Source organism: Leucoraja erinacea, chromosome 1, assembly GCF_028641065.1.
Source record: "Leucoraja erinacea ecotype New England chromosome 1, Leri_hhj_1, whole genome shotgun sequence".
In the NCBI taxonomy this organism is placed as follows: domain Eukaryota; kingdom Metazoa; phylum Chordata; class Chondrichthyes; order Rajiformes; family Rajidae; genus Leucoraja; species Leucoraja erinaceus.
In genome coordinates this window covers 51,245,442-51,263,715 of record NC_073377.1, presented here as the reverse complement: position 1 = coordinate 51,263,715, position 18,274 = coordinate 51,245,442, and the positions used below count along the sequence as shown (strand labels likewise).

The 18,274-nt window shown below is 41.3% G+C and overlaps 1 long non-coding RNA gene across 2 annotated transcripts in view; it reads right to left on the bottom strand.

Annotated features, from left to right (window-relative positions):
* Positions 1-5,157: 5,157 nt before the first annotated feature.
* Positions 5,158-18,274, bottom strand: part of LOC129696605 (uncharacterized) — a 28,768-nt gene continuing 15,651 nt past the window's right edge. The window contains exons 2-4 of one of the 2 annotated variants that reach the window (XR_008723372.1): positions 15,565-15,664; positions 12,834-13,140; positions 5,158-5,953 (exon numbers count right to left, since the gene is read on the bottom strand). This is a non-coding gene — a long non-coding RNA (uncharacterized LOC129696605). Of the gene's footprint in view, positions 5,954-10,321; positions 13,141-15,564; positions 15,665-18,274 lie in introns of those variants that run through there. The other variant, XR_008723371.1, reaches the window with a different exon arrangement.

Below are 18,274 nucleotides of genomic sequence, written 5' to 3'. Positions count from 1 at the left end.
GGGGCCAAGTGAGTGCCAAGCGTGCTTTGTGCAAAGACAGGTGTGAACACTACTGGGATTGACGCTATTGAATATACAGACACTAAGAATGTATGAAGAGTACTTTGCACAGTTTTTCACAAATATACAATATATATTGTGTATAAGAATTATGAAGAGTAAATTTTAATCGGGGGAAAAATGTAAATGTTGGCTCAACTTAATTGATTAATTTAAGCAATAATCATAGTCATAGAGTGATACAGTGTGGAAACGCCCTTCGACCCAACTTGCCCACACCGGCCAACATGTCCCAACTATACTAGTCCCACCTGCTTGGGTTTGGTCCATATCCCTCCAAACTTGTCCTATCCATGTACCTATCTAACTGTTTCTTAAACATTCTTCCGTTGTCTGCAAGATGTAAGGTGTCCAAAGCAGGAATTTTGTTCTGCCTTGTCTCTGAACTCTTTCCCCAAACCACATCTTTACTTCTCTATCACTGAAATAATTTTCTAAAGAATAATTCGTCAACCAAACTTCCAAACACATTACTTATCCTACCTCTGTGAAAAATTCCTTTGAGCTTTCCCATATTAACCGTATGCAACATAATAGCAACAATAGCAAGAGAGATAAGACATAGGTATGACATAGTTGGCACCTAAAATTAGGTTCCACTGTACTGTTTTGTACTGTATTAACTTCTAATAATATAAACAAAAAAACCCACAAAAAAACAGCAATAATAGCAAGAGAGATAAGACAAGGTCTCAGAATATTGACAGTATTGACAGTAATTCTGTCATGCAGGGATAGAGGGACTGGAGGATCAATGGGAATATAGTGACCTAACCATACTGAGAAAGTAATGTGTGGAGCACAGACCATAGTTCCCTGAACAGAGCAATCCAATGTCTGCCTATGGTTCAAAATAAACCTTTCTTCACTAGTCTGAACATGGGTCCTAATCTGAAATGTCACCTACCCGTGGTCTCCAGAATTACTGCCTGACCTGCTAAGCTATCCCAACACAATCTTTTTTTGTAATCTACAGTTCCTTATAGAAACAAGGAAGAAGGTTCCCGACCTGAAAAGTCACTCTAGGGATTCTCTAGGGATGCTGCCTAACCCACTGAACCTCCCCCAGTCCCAGTGCATTGTGCCTGCAGTCCTTTGTATCTTCATGCAAAGGTAATGGTCCAGTCTTTCCTGTATGGGACCCCCCCCCCCCCCCCCCCCCCCCCCCCCCCCCCCCCCCCCCCATGCACTTGCATGCACTTGTCAGACATATTCCTCAAGCTTATCCCTGCCAGGGACAGAAGGGTGATGTGGCTGGAGCAAAGTGTCCAGGCCCTGTGTAGAGACAGCAAGCAGCCATGGGACTGCTGCTTATCCTCTAGTTCGGGCTGCTCTCTGCAGTTGGTTGGGCATGATGGTGTCTCTGCATCTGCTGGGCATGAACTGCAGGGAGTTGCCAGATGATGCAGGTGACAGAATCTTTTCTTTAGGGAATTGTAATATTTTCCATTATCATCCCATCACTTAACTTAAGAAGATGACATATGAGGTAGGATCAGGAGCAGGCCAGTCAGCCTCTCAAGCCCGTGCCACTATAAATACGATTATAGCTAATTCAACTATGGTCCTGACACCACTTTCCACTCACTCTCTGCCTCCCTCAACTCCCTTATGTTCAAATGTTTGCTAATCTCCATCTTGAATATTTGCAATGAATCCAGTTTCTGTTGTAAAAATTTACAAAGATCCATAACCCTCTAAGAAAATGAAGGACAGTACAGTAGCATAGCTGATAGAGCTGCTGCCTCACAGCGCCAGAGCCCCAGGTTTGTTCCTGACGTTGGATGCTGTCTGACGTGCAGCTTGCATGTTCTCCATATGACAGCATGGGTTTCCTCCGATGCTCCGGTTCCCTCCTACATGACAAAGGTGTGTGAGTTTGTAGGTTAATTGGCCTCTGTACATTTTCCCCAGTGTGTAGGCAGAGGATGAGAAAATGGGATAACACAGGACCAATGTGAACGGATGATCAATGGTCGGCATGAACTCGGAGGATCAAAGGGTCTGTTTCGATGCTCTCTTACTCAAAACTTTCACTGCTCTAAACTCCTCCCCCAGTTCTAGATATCCCCTCCAAGGAAAAGATTCCTGCAGGATATTATGTTTCAAAAAGATCACCACTCATTCCTCTAAACTCTTAATGAGTAATGGTCCAACCTGATCAAATTCTCTTCATACCTGTGTTTAAGAAGGAACTGCAGATGCTGGAGAATCGAAGGTACACAAGTACCGCTGAGTTTCTCCGCCTTCTCTTCATACCTGTATGTCTGAAGAAGGGTCTCAACCCAAAACATCACCCATTCCCAAAACATCACCCATTCCTTCTCTCCAGAGATGCTGCCTGTCCCGCTGACTTACTCCAGCTTTCTGTGTCTATCTTCTCTTCATATATCACCGCCTTTATCCTTAGAATGAACCTGGCCTCCTATGCAGTTAAAACCTTCCCTAAATATTCAGACCAAACCTATATGATACTCCATGTGTGATCTCCCCTGTGCCCTGTAAAGCTGCAACAAAACATTCCAACTGTTTTATATCTTACCCCTTGCAATAAATATGAATATTCCATCAACCTTCCTAATTCCTTGCTGCAAAGTGCATGCTAACATCTTGTGTTTCATACACTAGACCTTCAGTTCCATTTGTAATGCAACATTCTGTAATCTCAGTATATTTATATAATAATTTGTTTTTTTCACGATCCTTTCCAAAGTTGATGATATCAGACTTTCCCATTTTATACTCCATCTATCAATGATGCCCTCTCACTTAATCCATTAGCTTTGCAGACGTATTGTGTTCTCACAACTTGTTTCATGTGTCAAGAGAGAATTAGATTTAGCTCACAGGGCTAAGGGAATCAAGGGATATGTGGAAAAAGCATGAACAGGGTACTGATGTTAGATGATCAGCCATGATCATATTGAATGGCGGTGCTGGCTCAAAGGGCCGAATGGCCTACTCCTGCACATATTTTTCTATGTTTCTATGTTTCTATCATCAGCAGATTTGGCTACACTATACAGTGCCTTCTTCCAAGGTATTAGTGTAGACTGTGCTGTATTTGCTTGTTATGACAATGTCCTTGTTCCAGGACAAATTATGAGGGGTGTAGATGGGGTAGACAGTTGGAACATTTTCACCAGGGTGGAAATGTCAAAGACTAGAGGGCATAGCTTTAAGGTAGGAGGGACAAGGTTTAAAGGAGGTGTACAAGACAAGGGTTTCAAACAGAGGGTTGGGGTTCCTGGAACACACGGCCGGGGGTGATGGTGAAGGCAAATATAAAAGTGCTGAGAAGGATATACAGTAGATGACATGTAAGCAGATGAGATTAGTTTAACTAGGTATCATGTTCAGCACAGATATTGTGGGCCAAAGGGTCTGTTCTAATGCCGTAATGCTCTATATTCTATGTTAAGATCTGTTGTGTCTTTCGTAAGCCACTCTTTTGTAGAAAAGATACTTGCATTGTGCTGCCAAGCCCCATCCGCTGATTATGGGGCAGGGATTTTATTCACCTGGCTAATCTGTAAAAGATTTGAACGTTTTTTTAAATGTCTCTGACATGCAGACAAACATGCAGACAAACTAATACAGTGAAACAAAATGAAAATGAATTCTTAAAAAAAAATAATGTTACTGTTTTAAAGTAAAGCCAATTAAAATACAAGAAACACTGAACTAATTCATGCAATTAATATGATTTTTTTGTTTAACAATAACTTACTTTGTCTTTTAATCCACAGGTCCAGTGTTCCCATTGAAATCAATGGTGATTCAGACCTTAGGACTTGGATGGAATCTGAGCAGCAGTTCACCAGCTTAACGCTGTGGAATCCCAGCAAGACAGGGCTCTGCCTTTGGACCCCATGTAGAGAAACATGCAATAGGCTATTGTGACAGATGTGATACCATTTGTCAGTCTGTCAGTTCAACAGCACATGTGTTAAAGTTTAAAGGGCTGTCATCCTCGCTACAAATTCAGGCAACAAGTATCATCCCTTTGAATCATAACATCACTGCAGCATTGAAACGATTCTTCACAGAGCAATCCAGTTGGCCCCATTCCATCACTCTTTCCATAATGGGATCATGGAAGGAAAACCTCTTAAAATAGTAATGACAAACAGTCATGCAATGGTAATATAACACTGAGAAGACTCATTCAGATTAGCTGAACCCTTAGCATCTGTTCCTGCAAATTTAGCCTAAAGCTCACACAGAGCACCTTTGTTGACAAAACAAAGCTCCACAGCCTTTTTGATGCCGATTTTAGGCCTTTATGGAACATAAAGGATTGGGTAAAATGGAAAATAAAACAGGCAAAGAATAGGTTTATTTTGTGACCACAAATCTCAAACATGAGCACATCAATCTTGCACTGCTCACACTAATATGCTCCAATTAGACTGAGAATCCAATGGTTGTGTTTGTACTTTGTTTTTTATATTAGTGGAAACACAAAGGGATGCATGAAATACAAAGTTAGCAGACATTGTGTGCGGTTCTGTTCACCCCATTGCAGGATGTGGAGACTTTGGAGAGGATGCTTTTTTTTTTTTTTTTTTTCAGAACTTTTTTCACACAGAGAGTGGTGAATCTCTGGAACTCTCTGCCACAGAGGGTAGTCGAGGCCAGTTCATTGGCTATATTTAAGAGGGAGTTAGATGTGGCCCTTGTGGCTAAGGGGATCAGAGGGAATGGAGAGAAGGCAGGTACGGGATACTGAGTTGGATGATCAGCCATGATCATATTGAATGGCGGTGCAGGCTCGAAGGGCCGAATGGCCTACTCCTGCACCTAATTTCTATGTTTCTATGCTGAAGAGGTTTACCAGAAAGCCGCCTAGATTAGAAGGTATTAGCTATAAAACTATATCAAATTATGAGAGGCATAGATAGGGTAGACAGTTAGAAACTTTTCCCTGAGTGGAAATGTCAAAGACTAAAGGACAGCTTGAAGGTGAGGACAAAGTTTAAAGGAGATGTGCAGTCCAAGTTTATTTTCCACAAAGGGCGGTGGGTACCAGGAATGTGCAATTTTCAATTATAAATTGAATTGAATCTGCTAGGGGTGGTGGTGGAGGTAGATTTGATAGGGGCATTCAAGAGGCTTTTGGATAGGTACATGGATATGCAAGAAATGGAGGGATTTAGAAAGTGCGCAGGCAGAAGAGATTAGTTTAACTCAACATCAGGTTTGCACAAATATTGTGGGCTGGAGGACCTGTTCCTGTGCTGTTCTATGTTCACACAAGTGTAGCAGATACTGGGGAAAAGCTAATGAAATGCTAGCCCTTAGTTCTAAGATGGCTCGAGTCTAAAAGTGAGGAATTCTTATGCAGATCACATGTGGAAGTGTATCTCAAGCACTGTAAACCATTTTGGTTCTCCTTTGTAAAAAAATATATTATTTCATTGAAAACAGTTGATGCACTTGGATGATTCTGGGTATAAAAGGCAGTCTGAGAGGAACCATTGAACAAATTGAGACTGAAAGATGATCTTATTGATATGTTGAGCATTCTCATGGGGTGGACTGTGTACATGCTGAGATGATGTTTCCCCTCATGTTGAGTACTGAACTAAAAAGCATCGCTTCAGTATAAGTGCCATTTCAGAATGGGAGAAGAAACAAATTATATGGAAATTATGAGTCTATTGAACTTCTTGCCATAGAGAGCTTGTGTTTATTTAAGGCTGCAATAGACATATTTCAAATCAGTATTGGAATGAAGGGTGATGAGGAAAGGTTAGGATGGCTGGATGGGTCCAAACGCAACATGCCTGTCCATTTCCCTCCATAGATGCTGTCTGATTGCTTAGTTCTTCCTGTTTTTCTCCTGTTGTAGCTTCCATACATTTACTTGATGTTTCACATGTTGGTTTCCCTTATAGAGGAAATTAGATAAATAAAAATATGTTTTTAGTACAGTACATATTATGATTTTCATTTTTGATTTCAAATTGCTCCGTTAAAGTGGTGGCACGGCTAATGGCGCTTGATAATATTTATATGTAACTGGCACATCAACCTCAGGCAAGGAGAAGATAATTAAATAATTTTACCAAGAAGGAGATCTACAGTAAGTAAGAGATTGTTAATATTGATGTCCGAGCTGCACTATTCAGTTACTCTTGAAAATGACATTTCATCTTTAGCTCCCCTGCCCACTCTCCACCCCATCTGCCTCAACTTTCTGTTTTTGAATTGTTCCCGGGGCTACACTGGAAAGCTTCAGAAACATAAACATTATACCTTGATGGATGCTGGGACCTTAGTTCAGTCCTTGCCCCACAGTTCCATCTGTTCGCTACCAACCAATTCCATCTGTTTCCCTGGCAGCCAAATGAGGCTTAACCATTTGTAACATCTGTGTCTTTTTTTACTACCAAGATGTGGTTTCAATCTCATCCACTATTAACCCACAATTAACCCAAGTCTGTTTCCTCAATGGAGGCAAATTGCCAGCTTAGTGTTGCCTGAACATTTGTTATTACAGCATGCAATCCACATTAATAGCACTGTTCAGTGACTGCACACATTGACAATATCACATATGGCTAACACCATTAAAAGCCATCTTGCATTACATCAATCTAATTTGGACTTCCTGAAATAGTCTTTGGCCACGCTATTGGTCATTCATCCAGCTACTCTCTCTTACATGCTCCTTGTTGCTTGATATTGCTGCTGTGAAGAGTCATAAAACTCTTCACATTAGAGATGCCGTCCACCACACAGACTAGACTCCCCACCATAGACTCCATCTACACTTCACGCTGCCTTGTAAAAGCAGCCAACGTAATCAAAGACTCACCCCATCCCGGTCATTCCTGCTTCTCCCTGCTCCTGTCAGGCAAAAGGTACAGAAGCTTGAAAGTGTGCACCACCAAACTCAGTTACAGCTTCTTCCCTTCTGTTCTGGGCTTCAGAATGTCCTTCCATAAGCCAGGGTTCTGTCCGATTCACCTACATCCCATTAATGGTATTGGACTTGGTCTTTGGAACTGGTGTGCTATAATGCTGGGAACAATATTCTGCACTCTGTATCTTTCCCTTTGCTCTACCCATTGTATTTAAGTTTAACTTGATTGTATTTATGTATAGTATTATCTGATCTGATTGGATAGAATGCAAAACATCCGGCTGCCCGGTGGCGAAGGGGTAGAGTTGCTGCCTTACAGTGCCAGAGACCTGGGTTCAATCCTGACTGGATGCTGTCTATGCGGAGTTTGTACGTTCTCCCCTTGACCTGTGTGGGTTTTCTCTGGGATCTCCGGTTGCCTCCCACACTCCAAAGTTGTACAGGTCTGTAGGTTAATTGGCTTGGAGTAATTGTAAATTTTTCCTAGTGTGTGTGTAGGACAGTATTAGTGTGTGGGGATCGCTGGTCGGCATGGATTCGGTGAGCCAAAGGGCCTCTTTATGTGCTGTATCTCTAAACTAAACTAAACAAAGCTTTTCACTGTACCTTAGTAAGAATAATAAACCTAAACCTATGTTATGTTATTGCTGTTATTGCTGGCAGCGTCAAAATACAGTGTTTCACCTGAACTCTTATTTATTTTGATTGCCCTTGGCTTTGTCACACTCTAGGCTAACCCTGTTCCCCACTTTATGTCCTATTCCTATCTGTCTCTACCTTTCACCATCAGCTGCTGACACCGAGCTCCACCCTTCCCTCTCCCCACCTCGCTCCATCTTCCCTTCATCATCCCCTACCTTACCTAATTCCACCAGTCATCTGAGCCCCTGCCCCATCCCTCCCTCTCATCATTTTATACTGACCATCTCCCCTCTACACTTCCAATCCAAATGCAATGTTTCCAACTGATTTCGAAGCCTCTGCCTTCATAGAATCTGCTTGAGCCCTCGAGTTTCTCCTGCGGTTTCTATTGCTCCAGGTTCCAGCATCTGCAGCCTCCTGTGCCGCTAGTATTCAATTCAATTCAACTTTAATGTCATCGCACAAATACAAGTATGAGTACAATGAAATGCAGTTTTGCGTCAGTCCGTAGTAGTTGTGCATAAAGAAATAAAAAAAATAGAAAGAGAGAAGATACAGAATAATCAAAAAAATACAGAATAATTAAACAATGGGGACGGAGGGACCAGAGAAATCTATCGGTGGGACTCCGAGTTCAGCAGTGTGATTGTATTGTTGTAGAAGCTGTTCCTCATCCTACTAGTACGTGACCTGAGGCTCCTGTGCCGCCTCCCTGATGGGAGGAGGGCAAACAGCCCATGGTTGGTGTGTGAGGGGTCTTTGATGATCTTTCCAGCCCGTCTCAGACACCGTTTTTGGTGTAGATCCCCAGTAAATCCCCAGTCTGTTAAATCCCCACATGCTGTCCCAAATTCTGGATCCATTCTCCTTCAACTGTACTCCTGGGAAGTCTCTTGTCATAAATCCTGCCATTTTAATGCTGCATGATGAATGACCACATAACATTCAGCATTAGCTGGTTGAATAAATTGTTGGTCTTGCTCCTCAATACATCAGGCAGTGGAGTTAAAGCTGGAAGATTTAACCCCATGTATAAACTGACTAACACTGCAGTTGATAAAGAAGCAATTGTGCTATTGCAATCTGTGAAGGAACAGATTTTCCATCCTACTGTGAGGTTGAAAACTGTAACTGAACATACCCATTCAAGAGTATTCCTGCCTTTGTTAATAAAATTAATAAGAATTATTCATCTGTTGCCTAACGATTGGGATCCAGTTTTGCACTTTCATGTTATTTCATTTGTTACAATTCATGCAAGTTCTTTTGTGACTTGCATAATTGCAGTTTACGTAAAACAAAAAAAGGACAAGAAGGCATTGGCTTGTGATTATATAAATCCTAAAATCAAATAGAAAGGGATGTGAATTAAGTATATCCTCAGTGTTTAAAGAGTTGGAGATCCTCATATAAATGCTTATCATTAATATTTAAGATTTAGAATTTTGCAATAGAATTGTGACTGAGTCTTGCAGACCTGGAATATTAGGTAATATTCCAAACAAATGTTGAAAGCCTGATTAAAGCGTAAATAATCTGTATCATTACAATCATATATTTGCTAAAATACACTATGGAATATATTGCACTGGTCCTGTCTTTAAGTGTCTGTTTTTGCTCTTTTTCTTTCAGTAGGGAATGTTTATGATGTGTTAAGTTGTCAACCAATATCATGTCACATTTATCAGACTATGAGTTCATAACTAGAGTTAAAATTAACTTTACTTAATCCATTTGCAGGATGTTTGCATCACTGGCAAGGCCAGGATTTAATACTTTTTCCTAATTCACCTTGAAAAAAATAGTGGCCAATCCATGTATTGAATTGATCTGGTACATGCAAAGAGATATAAATATATATATTCTTCTGTGTGAGCGTGTGTGTAAACAGCACTGTTCAATAGATAGTTCCAAATTTTTTTGCAAGCAAAAATACAGGAATGGCCAAGTCAATATGGTGTGAGATTTGCATGGAAACCTGTTGGTGTCTGCACATCAATGGGTCTGCTGCTCATGTTCCTGAGTTGATAGTTGCTGCTATTGCAACAGCAATTAAAATGCAACTCATCTTAAGGAGAGTGAAAGAGTTTGACAGAAGGGAAACAGGGCCTTCATCCATGGGTCGATGGAGCACGCGGCTGGGGCCTGGGTTGATACTACGGAGGCGTCAGGAGGGGACCCGACGGAATAGTGGAGAGGTCAGTGCGGCGGTTGATGAGGGCGCCAACGAGCAGACGAGGACGGACCACGTGGGAGTGAGGACGCCGCTGCTGCGGATGAGGAACAAAGGAAGACCTGGTGAGGGGGGACCACCATGAGGGAGGGGTGGGAGGGGAGAATAAAACAGGACCTGGTGCAGGATGCTTTGTAGCTTTGTCGGATGTCTTTATGTGGGGACTATATGCATACCTTGGGTATGCAGGCAAGGGATTTCACTGTGACTTGTCATATGACAATAATTTATTGATTCATTCATGCTGATTGATATACTGTCTTGAGTTAGTCCCAGTTGCCAACATTTCACCCAATTTGCTCAAAACTGCTCCTGTCCAGGAACCTGTCCAAGTGTTATTAAACTCTACTGCTACTTCTTCCTCTGGTAGCTCATCCCATGTACCCACCTCCCTCTGAATGAAAAGCTTGCCTCTCAGGTTATTATTAAATCTTTCCCCTCTCAGCTTGCACCTATGTCATCTTGTTTTAGATTCCCTACCCTGATAAAAAAAGACTGTGACCATCCACCCAATCTATTTAAGAAAGAACTGCAGATGCTGGAAAAATCGAAGGTAGACAAAAAAATGCTGGAGAAATTCAGCGGGTGAGGCAGCATCTATGGAGAGAAGTAGGCAACGTTTTGGGTCGAGACCCTTCTTCATACTTCAGACCCTTCTCCACCCAATCTACATCCTTTATGATTTTGTAAAGTTCAACCTTCCTTGGGTTGAGCAATAGGGAGAGATTGGGCAGAACTACAAGATGAGAGGGGAAAGAATTAATAGAATCTCGCGGAGTAACCCTTTCACACAGAGTATGGTGGATATGTGGAACGAGCTGTCAAAGGAAGTAATTAAGGCAGGTATATAACAACAATTTAGAGACATTCGAGTAGACATGGATAGGTAAGGATTAGAAGGATATGGGCCAAATGCAGGCAAATGGGGTGATCTTAGATGGGGCAAATGCAAACAAATTGTGCGAGCTTAGATGGGGCACCTTGGTTGGCATGAAGGAGTTTAGTTGAAGGGCCTGCTATTGGCTGTGTCATTCTATGATTTTATGATCAGAACTACAGAAACATCAACTATCCATGTCCTCCAGAGATGCTGCCGCTGAGTTATTCCAACACTTTGTATCTTTTTTGGTAAACTAGCATCTGTAGTTCCTTATGTCCACATCTTACTACAGTACATGAAGCCTGAAGAAGTCCTGACCAGAAATGTCAACTATCTATGTTCTCCAGAGATGCTGCCGGACCCAATGTATTATTCCAGCATTTTGCATCTCTTTTTGTAAACCAGTATCTGCACTTCCAGTATCTCTCTCTCTTAATAAGTGAACATATGTGAAATTAAACATAAGAGTATAACTGGATATATGATCTTGAAATATTTTCTTTTATTCCAATAATTTAATATGTAGATTTTTCAAACTTTGAGGAAATAGTAACCGTACATCAGTCCGAAATGCCAATTGTTCTCATTCATCTCCTTACAGTGTGAAAAAAAAATCTTCCGCTGAACATCTTCCGTTGGATTATCCACTTTGGAAGGCCTTGTTTTTAAATCCTCCTTTGAGTTTTCCTGGTAAATATAGTTCAAAGGTGCTCCTAATTGTTACTGATTAGAACAGATATAGACAAGGATACTTATTTATGGATAATTACTGCCTTGTAACTCAGAGCCTGTAATACTGTGGGGATGGTTGGGTTTTCTTGCAGTACAGGGATAGGGTCATAGGTAACAGTCCCTTCGGCCCAACTCATCCATGCCAACCAGGATGTCCCATCTAAGCTAATCCCATTTGCCCATGTTTGGCCCATGTCCCTATAAACCTTTCTTATCCTTTAGGAGATCTGAAGTTTAATATAAAGCTGTTCCGCAGTTGTGCTTATGGTAACAACACACTCACTGAGCAGGGATGGATATCTGGAAAGCAGTTGTCTGCCAACATAGACATGAAAATCAAATTGCGTAAATCTGATGCCAATCAGCCTATTGTGTCTCAAAACTAGTTTCTATTTATAGGTCTGCCAAATGTTTAAAGGGCCTTGGCTTTCGGATAACCGTTGAAAGGTGTTATTTGTAAGGAAGCTTGTGGTGGCATGCACACATAGATGTACAAGATATGCACACAAAGCATTCTCTCTGCAGCTTGTTTGATGTTGAAGGTTCTGCAGTACTTCCTTGAGGGAAGAAGGAGGCCATGAGATACCACAAATTATCTTTGTAAGATTCTTACTAATTTTGTTTTTCCTTCTCGGATTCCTTTGTATACCTGAATGGCTGGGTTAACATTGAAGAGTCACCCATATAAAGTCATAAGTAATAGGAGCAGAATTATGCCATTCGGCCCATCAAGTCTACTCTGCCATTCAATCATGGCTGATACCTAAGTACCAAACAATTCACCACTAACATGTAAATATTTATTTCCCTCATGAAAGAGAAATCCAAAATGAAACCTTCCCATTCATGTCACCCTATCAAAGCCAGAATTCCTGTGGTTTGTGCCCAGAGGACATTGATTCCGGGACACAAAGGTATGTAGATTCTACAATATCATGTTGCTGCCCCCTCTGCCTAGAGTATCAGATGCGTAGGAAAGAAAGACCTTCACTTCATGCCTATTGGATTTGAGTATCCACCTGTGTGACAATCTAACCGTAATTAATGGTTTTGCACAGAGAAACTGCCTCTTGTCAAACATAATCTCATAATGTTTTGACTCAACAGTTGGGAGCGATACTAGTGAGTTAATTCCTTTCTTCATTCAACCAGTTTACCCTCATTATGTTTTAGTTGTCATTCAAACATAGTATTTCTAAAAGTCAAAGCAGCATGACTTTTGTTCCTTTGTTAATAAATAAAATTGTGTTGCTGAACTGCCCAAAAGCAAATCCCATCAGTTTACAAGTTCAATCAATGATCAATGCTTGATCATTTTCAGAGTAAAAGTATCCACATAAGATATATATATATAGAAATAGCACTGTAGTTAGTATGGTACCACAGATAGTGAATAAGCAGAAATGTATCCAAACCTATATTTCCACATATTTTGCTCCAGTTTTAGTTTCCATATTTATTTCCACAGTGCCACAGGTTGGGATTTATTATGATTTCCTGTTCTGTAAAGTTCAGAACCCAAATTATCCTCTCTTGGGGTATAGAAGGGAACAAACTCCACTATATGCAAAAAAAAAACATTGTTTTGGAAAGTGAAGTACGGATCAACATGCTTTACAAGCAAACAACCGACAGAAAGGAAGGACGTGCTGTGGGCTGGTCAGTGGAAATGCAGGCTATTTTTTCCGTGTACCGTTTATGAAACAGTCTTGAACACTCCACCTAAATTTAAAAAAAAAATAGAGAAATAAAGTTCAGAAAATGTAGGATGAATTTTAATCATTAGTTCAGAATGCACACGTTTGGCTGAACACCTTCCCTCAGTCCAGCTTGGGCCTACCTGATCTCCTGGTTGCTAAACACTTTAATTCTCCTTCCCATACCCACACACCTTTCTGTCCTAGGTCTCCTCCATTGTCAGTGAGGCTAAATGTAAATTGGAGGAACAGCATCTCATATTTTGTTTGGGCTGCGTACAGCCCAGTGGTATGAGTATTAATTTCTCTAACTTCAAGTAACCCCTGTATTCTCTCTCCCTCCATTCCTTCCCCACCCAAGTCACACCAGCACCAAGTCCTAATTATCCCAATTAATCTTTGCCCAATGCTCCTGGTGCATGTATCACAGCAGTCTTGCTCTGCCTACAGCTTTGCATGATTCCTGTTTGCAGTCAATGTTAACTATTGCTTGATAGAGATTCTATGCCTAGAGGCAGCTAAAATTGAGTGACTAGCAACATCAGAAGCTGGTCTATATGAGTTAATGCCAGTCTGCACCCCTTCAAGTTGTGGTCTCGGGGTTTAGAAGCTGATGGAGATTGTTGCAGAAGTATTCTGACCTGAAAAATATGGCACCGGACGGCAGCATGCATCTTCCAATGCTGCATAGGTGGGGGAAGGAGAGATGTATTCCATCCAGTGGCAGGCAGGGTTAGAAATAAGAAAGGTGCAAGCACTCTAATGAGACTGTACTGTAGCCCCCCCAATAGCATGCAGGAGATAGAGGAACACATATGTAGACTGATTAAAGAAAGATGCCAAAGCAATAGGTTTGGCTTAGTGAGTGAGTTTAACTTCTCCAATATTGATTGGGTCTTGATTTAGATGGGGCAGAATTTGTGCAGTGTATTCAAGAGGGTCTCTTGAAACAGTCTGTGGATAGTGTAACCTAAGAAGGCAACATACTTGACCTTGTGTTGGGAAATGAGCCTCACCATGCGATTGTTTTTACAATGGAAGAGCATTTTGGGGGAAATTATCACAACTCCATAAGTTTTATTATTGTTTTGCATAGGGAGAAGGATGGACCTTGAAGGAAGGTCCGTGGAGCAAGGCAACATTATTAGGCAGGACTTCTAAATAGTAGACTGCGAGCATTAGTTATTGGATGGGTTCACATTTGACGTGTGAGACTTGTTTAAAGGCCTGATGATTAAAGTTCAGGATTGGTATGTTTCAGTAAGGATGAGGGATATAGATGGCAAAGTAAGGGAACCTTGGATGACCAAAGAGGTTGTGAACATTGTCAAAAAGAAAAATGAAACTCATGCAAGGTTTAAGGAGATGGAATCCGACAGGACCATTGAGAAATATAAAGAAAAATGGAAAGAATTCAAACGGGCAATTAGAAGCGGCAAAGGTGGCCATGATATGGATTGAGTGAGATGGATTAAAGCAAATCCCAAAGCTTTTTTGTTTTACATTAAGAAGAAAAGGGTAACTAGGGAGAAGGTAGGACCGCTTAAGGAGAAAATTTACACTTGGAGTCCAATTGCAAGGTGACGTTCTAAATGTGTACTTTGCATTTGCTTTCACCAAGGAGAAGGACATGGTGGACAGTGAAATCAGTGTGAAGAATAATATGTGCAACCTTAGGTCCCCGAAGATTAGAGAGTAGCTAATGTTGTTCCTTTATTAAGACGGAAGAGGTAGGACAGACTTGAATTGTTTTCTGGAATGCCTGAGGTTGCAGGGAGGACTGTTAGAAGTGTGGACTTTTATGAGTGGAATAGAAAGGGCAGGCAGTCAGAACCTTTTTCCCAGGATGGAAAAATAAATTATTTCATCTCATTAGGCATAGCTGTAAGATGAGAGGGGAAATGTTTAAAGAAGATTTGCAGGGCAAGATTTTTACTCAGAGGATGATGAGTAACTAGAACACACTGCTGTGTGTGCTGGTTGAGGCAGATATGATGGTCGGATTTAAGATAATTTTGTATATTTATATTCTGTTGTGCTGCTTCAAGTAAGAATTTCATTGTTCTGTCTGGGACAATAAGCCACTTTTGACTCTCTTGACACTTGATATGCAGGGTGTAAGGATATGGATTATACGCAGGCAGATAGGAGTTAGTATTGGTATGTGGGCTGAAGGGCCTGTTCCTCTGCAGTACTGTTCAATATTTTGTGTTTCATGAGGACTTTCAGACACTCATCTAATTCAGTGAGTCCAGATGACCAGGTAGTCAATGTCAGTGGTCAGGCCCAGGGCCCTGATACAATATGCAAGAAGTTCAATGATTTTACCCTTATGGTCAGAGCTAGTGAATTAATCCTTCTGTGCTATAATAATCCACCAACTGCAATACATTGCACAATATTATTGAACACTTGCATCTGGAAACAATTTATATCAATCTGTGCTTACATTTACCATTTGTAGGATCATCGCATCTTCATACATGTAAAACGTGTACGAGATTCATACCCAAATGCTGCTCAAACCCAATTCTTTGACATTTACAAAGCTGTACAAGTAAAAATATGAATTCTCCAAAGTCCCTCATCAGGAGGTTTAATAAAAAAGATTACAGACTATGGATAAATAGAAACATAGAAACATAGAAAATAGGTGCAGGAGTAGGCCATTTTGCCCTTCGAGCCTGCACCGCCATTCAATATGATCATGGCTGATCATATGAAATGAATAAAAACATATTGTAACATTATACATATTGTAAATATACTTAAAGGGAAACTGATTTGTTATAAATAATAATGCAATGTGGACAAGTTGCTGTGTTTTAGTGAAGTAAAAATGGGGGAAGTAAGTTTCATGCTGTTGGGCACTGAATCTCTCTTCATTCTGCAGACCAAACCACAATGTTAATGCTAATCAACTGCTGTGATTACGGAAAGCAAGGAATCTCCTGAAACCAGAACCAAGCACAAAAACATAATTAAAAAGCACCAATTAAAATATCAATATGGGAAAAAGATTGGTATGTGCTTCTGAGGAAACTGATGACTCAGCACCTCCAACCTAAGATAAAGCGAGAATGCTTTCTACTACACCGAAGCAGATAAACGTGGGTTTAATCTCTAGTTTCTGTATCCCTTGCAGATATGCATGAAAGTACTCTAAAAGTGCTATCGAAACCCAGCTGGCAAATAGCATGTGTCAATGTGCAAGGAGAAGTTATTTGCATGTAATCACCCTGTAAATATGATGGTATGTCGCTGTTTATCAAAGGAACTATAAAAACACGGGCTGATGATATGAATGTTTTTGTTGTCTGCCTCAAGGCATTGTTGTCAAGATAAACCATATAACCATATAACCATATAACAATTACAGCACGGAAACAGGCCATCTCGACCCTTCTAGTCCGTGCCGAACACATATTCTCCCCTAGTCCCATATACCTGCGCTCAGACCATAACCTTCCATTCCCTTCCCGTCCATATAACTATCCAATTTATTTTTAAATGATGAAAACGAACCTGCCTCCACCACCTTCACTGGAAGCTCATTCCACACAGCCACCACTCTCTGAGTAAAGAAGTTCCCCCTCATGTTACCCCTAAACTTCAGTCCCTTAATTCTCAAGTCATGTCCCCTTTCCAACTACAGATAAAGACGTATCTTTGGTTGCACATTGAAAAACAGTTTAGTTTAGCTTAGATTTAGTTCAGTTTAGTCTAGAGATACAGTGCGGAAACAGGCCTTTCGGCCCACCGAGTCCACCCTGACCAACGTTTGTCCTGTACACTAATATTATCCTATGCACTGCGGACAATTTGCAATCGGCAGAAGCCAATTAATCTACAAACGTGAACGTTTTTGGAGTGTGGGAGGAAACCGGAGCACCCGGAGAAAACACGCGCGGTCACAGAGAGAACGTACAAACTCCATACAGACAGCACCAGTAGTCGGGATCAACCCCGGTTAAAGGGAGCTGTAAGGCAGAAACTCTACCGCTGCGCTAATGTGCTGCCCTAATTGATAATCATAATACGTTGAGAGTGTAGGTCACAATTTGCACAGCATTCTTCTGCTTTTAGTATCTACCTAAGATCTCTCCAAATCAAGCGAGATCAGATTTATCCGAGGACATTGTGGGAAACCAGAGAGGAAATTGCGGGAGTCCTGGTTGAGATGTACAAATCAATCTTAAATACAGGACGGTTTGCCGGAAGATTAGAGAGTGACAAATGTTGTGCCTCTATTCAAGAAGGGCTGCAGGGAAAATGCTGGGAACTATAGGCCAGTGAGCTTAACATCTGTAGTTGGAAAGTTACTCGAGAGTATTCTGAGGGATAGGTTATACGGGCATTTAGACAGACAAGGGCTGATTAGGGATAGTCAGAATGGTTTTGTACATGGGAGGTCATGTATCACAAATCTGAATGAGTTTTTTTGAAGACGTGACCAAAAGGTCGATGAGGGCAGGGTTGTAGATGTTGTATAAATTCAGCAAAGCATTTGACAAGGTTTTGCATGGTAAGCTGCTCTGGAAGGTTAGATAACATGGGATCCAAGGAGAGATAGCTGAATGGATAGAAAATTGGCATCAGCAGAGGGTGAAGGTGGAAGGTTGCTTCTCGGACTGGAGGCCTGTGTCTAGTGGTGTGCCTCAGGGTTCGGTGCTGGGGCCCGTTACTGTTTGTCATCTGCATCAATGATTTGGATGAGGACATACACGGCAAGATTAGCAAGTTTGCTAATGATACAAAAGTGGGTGGTTTTGCAAATAGTGAAGATGATTGAGCAGCAGGATCTGGATCAATTGGCCAGGTGGGCAGAGGAATGGTTGATGGAATTTAAAACAGAGAAATGTGAGGTGTTGCATTTTGGGACGTCTAACAAGGGCAGGACCTACACAGTGAATGGTAGGCCTCTGCAGAGTGTTGTAGAGCAGAGGGATCTAGGAGCACAGGTGCATAGTTTGTTAAAGGTGGAGTCGCAGATAGATCAGGTGGTCCAAAAGGCTTTTGGCACATTAACCTTCCTGTCAGAGTATAGAGTATAAAAGTTGGGAGGTAATATTGCAGTTGTATAAGATGTTAGTGAGGCCGCATTTAGAGTATTGTGTTCAGTTCTGGGCACCATGCTATAGGAGAGATGTTGTCAAGCT